Source organism: Musa acuminata, unplaced genomic scaffold (assembly GCF_036884655.1).
Source record: "Musa acuminata AAA Group cultivar baxijiao unplaced genomic scaffold, Cavendish_Baxijiao_AAA HiC_scaffold_280, whole genome shotgun sequence".
Lineage (NCBI taxonomy): Eukaryota > Viridiplantae > Streptophyta > Magnoliopsida > Zingiberales > Musaceae > Musa > Musa acuminata.
The window spans coordinates 7,501-12,500 of record NW_027020543.1 but is presented as its reverse complement, the minus strand read 5'-3'; positions in this window follow the sequence as shown (position 1 = coordinate 12,500).

Below are 5,000 nucleotides of genomic sequence, written 5' to 3'. Positions count from 1 at the left end.
GTTACATGAATCAAATGTTTCATTTCATCCGGGAAAAGCCATCCCTTTCTCAACATTGTCTTTGTTATTTGATCCAATAGCGTTCCGTTAGATAGGAACAGATTTGATAAATACTGATAACTCTCGGATAGAGTATTAGAAAGGAAAGATCCATTAGATAATGGACTATTGCTTCTAAGCCATCTCTGGCGATGAATCAACAATTCGAAGTACCTTTCTTGCGTATTCTTGATGAACCAGCATTTATACATAGATGTAGAAGGTTTTGTTTGGGAAGTAATAAGCACCTTTGACATCTCTTCATCTGCAAAGAATTCTCGACGTGAAAACACAGAGACAAAGGGCTGATCTTTGAATAGGAAAAAGAATGGATCCGCAGGGTCCCAAATGAATTGGCTTACTCGAAAAAAGCCTTGTTCTTTGGAAGATCTATCTCGTGTCTGGTACTGCATGGTTTCACTCTGCAAGAACTCCGAATCATTCTCTTGAAGCTCATCCTCTTCATGATACTCATCCTCTTCATGATACTCATCCTCTTCATGATAAAAGGTCCGCTTGCCCCGAGCCCGATAGAGAAAAGTGGGCTTTTCAATACAATCACATAGTTTGCCACAAGGGCGCCATATTCTAGGAGCCCAAACTATGTGATTGAATAAATCCTCCTTTATCTGTTGCAGGTCGACGACCTCTTCCTCTTCTTCAAACTCCGATTCGTATTTTTCATATAGAAATCTCTGATCAACGATAGAACAAGATCTGTTTTGCATCATATCTAACTGTTCGGACCGAAGAAGTAATGTCACTCGATTATTATCAAACTGACTGCAATCTTTTTCTGTCCGTGAGGGTCCCACCAGAGCGCCTTCTACTTCTAATAGGCCATGAACTAGATCAGAATCATTCTCAACGAATCTATAAGAAGTGATCCAATTTTTTTCATCAGGTCCGGGTGAAGACCAAAGATCTTGAGCGACCGATCCGGCAGAACAACTCAAAAGATAAAGAAGTATCGTTAATTTCTTCATGCTCGTTCCAAGTTCGAAGTACCATTTGTACAAATAAGAATCCCCTTCTGATCTCTTCTTCATATAGATAGATATAGGATCTATGGGGCAATTACTTAGAAGTACATTTTGTGCAACAGCCCTTCCTATCTGATAGAAAAGGATCCCATGATCCTGAACCGATCTTACCTGGGATCGCAAATCCCAAGTTTGTCTATGAAGAGCTAATCTAATTGTATTAGTTTCTATAATTGATTTCTTCTGTGTAATACTAATTGATAGGGCCTCATTGATAAGTGCTACAAGATCTCGTACATTGGAACCCATGGTTATGGACCCCAATCCGTTAGTATGGAACATTTTCTTTTCCAAGTGAAATCCCCTAGTATATGAAAGAATGAAAAAGTGCTTTCGTTGTTGCGGAATAAGAAGCCTTCGTATCTTAATGCATGTATTTAATTTATTCGGAGCTATTAGAGCGGGATCCACTTTTTGGGGAATATGAGTCGAAGCAATAACAAGAATATTTCTAGTGGAACATCTTTCACAATCTCTGGAGAGATAGTTCTCTAATAGACCGAGGGATAAGTAATTCGACTCATTCATATACAGATCATGAATGTTTGGAATCCATATTATGCAAGGAGACATTGCTTTTGCTAATTCGAATTGAAAGGTGATATCAAATCGGTCTATTTTCGGCGTCATATACATAGTTAGCAGCTCCGTATCAAGGTCATCATCAATATCGTCACTATCATCAATATCGATATCGTCACTATCATCAATATCGATATCGTCACTATCACTATCATCAAAATCGATATCATCAATAAAATAATCTTTAGGCTTGTCATCCGGGAACTTGTTCGGAAATACCGTAATGAAAGGAACATAGGGGTTTGTCGCTAGGTATTTGACCAAATAGGATCGTCCAGTTCCTATAGAACCTATCACTAAAATACTCCTAGAAGGGGATAGGGCTAAGCGGAGCGAAAAGGGTTTTCCATGAGATGGGAAATGAAAACTATTAGCCCCACACGAGGTTTGTGAATAAGTAATTGTCTGATAATGAGCAAGGAATATCCGTCTTTCTGCTAAACAGGATCCATTGAACTCATAATTCATTATATACTTGTCAACTAAGTATCGTAAGTAAATTGATCCCGGTTGTTCAATCATTTGATAACCAGAGTCATTCTTTGATAAATGATCACTATGAGTCAGACTCAATAGAATTTGATCAATCCTTTTTTCTGTCGTTAAGGTGGAGAACTGAACCAAGAATTCTCTTTCTTCATCATCAATCGAATCACTGTTCGCGACCCAGGATTCTATTTTCTCATCAATCCAATCACCGTTCACCTTTTTTCTTTTTCTTATCAATGAATGGATCTCTTTACTTGTACGACTTAGATGTCTCGTATTTCTCGAAAAAGTGATTCGATTGATGGGATTTGGTATGATACTTATGAGATTGATGGGATTTGATATGATACTTATGAGATCGATGAGATTGATATTCAAATATTTCTTCCTAGAACGTATTGATTTGACCCCACAAGCGACCAATAGCATGTTGCCACCAAAAGCAAAACCCCGTATTTCTTCCAGAGAATCTCCTAATTGTTTCAGAACAACTAGAAAGAGATTCTTTAACCAGAAAGAATTCAGTTCAGATGTAGGATACCCATCCAAAAGTTTTCGCAACTCAATCATGTATGATGGAATCATCAAAGATTTGATCTTTTCTAACTCTGTCTGTAACTCACTAGAGGCTTGGGAAACAAAGAGAAGATGTATACGAACGAGATATCCAGCAACAAGAAGAAGGGAAAAGATTGAATAGAGGAACTCCAACTCCCGAGCATTTGTTGATCTCAGATGTGTCCATATCAATGGAACGGGTGACTCATTATTTCGATGAATCATTTCTTCGGACAGAAGAAGATTCTGTAAACACTCCCTCGAAATCTCACTTATCAGACTCAAAATCTCACTTATCAGAGTCCATTGTGGAAGAATCTTCTGAGGAATTGGCCATGATATATCTGATCCATGCATAATATCATGAAAAATGGATACAAATTTGTGACTGCTACTTAGTATCGACAATGGGTCTGAAAAAGTATCTAAAAGGGTGAAATTTAGATATTTGCACTCTGTCAAAGTAAGGAACCATGGCATATATGTTTGGAACGGATTCCATTTTGTTTGGAACAGATTCCATTTTGAGAGATTTGAAAAAGCACTATCTCGTTGAAAGGTTCTATACATCTGCCGTTTCTCAACGCATTTCTTTAGAGAAAGACTCCGTTTTTTTTTCCTCTTTCCGGATGGTAAATATTTCTCAGAACATGGAGTGTGAATCAAACCCATGTTTGAATTGAAACTGAGATACCGATGCAAGTTCTTCCCTTCTGAATCAGATAGATTCATATCTGAAAGAGGCTGACAATAAGTTCTTCCAAAATTGACTCTTTGTTTCTCTGTTAGAGGTGTTGCAGAAATGTCTGCGATCGAGTAAATAGCTCTACGAACGAATGGCTCGGATCGAATTGGAAAACGGAAAGATTTGTACAAGTTATACGTTTTGTCACCACTTTGTGGAAAATCTTTAGGTATGAATATGTTAGATACCTGTGACTCGATTGGTGAAATAGTCTCTCTCTCCAAAAAAATATGTTTTTTTTTACCGACGCACGAAGAAAATATTTTGTTGCGAATGAACAAGGTAGTGAGGAATTGTCCATATGTAAGATCATAATTATTGATACGGGTCTTTTCCACATAAAAAGGGAATCTTTTGTTACAATAGAACCAGAAGTGATTTGGATCATTCAAGAATCGAAGTCGATTTGCTTTATAAAAAGAAGATATCAATGAACTTCTATGAAATGGTTTCACGGGATTCAGCCAATTGTCTCGATCATGGAATATCATTGAGAAATAGGAATCCGTGTTATCAAAGGATTTCCTGCGATTATTTCTAGTATAGAATGAGTCAATCATCCACTCTGGTATCTTTTTGAACAAAAATGGTAATGTTGTTCCTCCATTGATAAAGAATTCCGGTCTTTGGGAAGTATCATGATCATCCAATAAGAAGGGTTTCAATTTATTCAAATGAACGATTTGAACACCTATTGATTCTAACAACTGATTGCGGAGTTGATCATTCGGACCTTTCAATTCACGGATGTGGATCTCGGACCTATGAATGGGGATATTCCCGATACTCACAAAGAAAAGGGGAAGTGACTTGGACAAAAAGGGAAGTGACTTGGACAAAAAGGGAAGTGACTTGGACAAAAAGAAACGAAGTGACTTAGACAAATTTTGTTTGTCGATAGCCTCGGACCAATCAATCGAATATTGATTAATACGTAACCGATCGAACACTACTTGAAAACGGTTCTTCTGTTCAGAAACGAAATGTTCCAAATGTTCCTGGAAATTCTTGCTCTCATTGGACCATTTGTATCTATATACATCAGGATCCCGATTCATGGATCTCTCGGTTCGAGAAAAAAGAGGATCAAACCATTTCTTCTGACTCTTTTTCAAATTCGATAAATGTTGGTTGATCGTATATTTCATTATAGTTATATGATTCAGAGTATCATTTCCTATTTGATCCCTTTGAATTCCATATTCGAAGTTGCGATCGGATCTATTCATTAAAAAGAATCGATTAGATACATTTCTTATGTACCCATAGGTGCTATATTGGATTTGAATCAGATTTCGGATCAATCTATATTGATTGACTGCCTCCATTATGTTGTTGCTAGCAAATACCGCTGTTTTTAGTTTTGGATCTTCCAAATCATTCCCGCAGTAGATCCGGACCGATTTTTTTCTGATCCTTCGATAAAAAGATTCATTCTCTTCATAAAAAAGAGGAGGTAGAACCAATAAAGATTTCTTTTTCGATTCATCTCTGGAGTTGAATACCTCATTCAAGAATTTTTTTTGATCCAACCCGTAGGAATC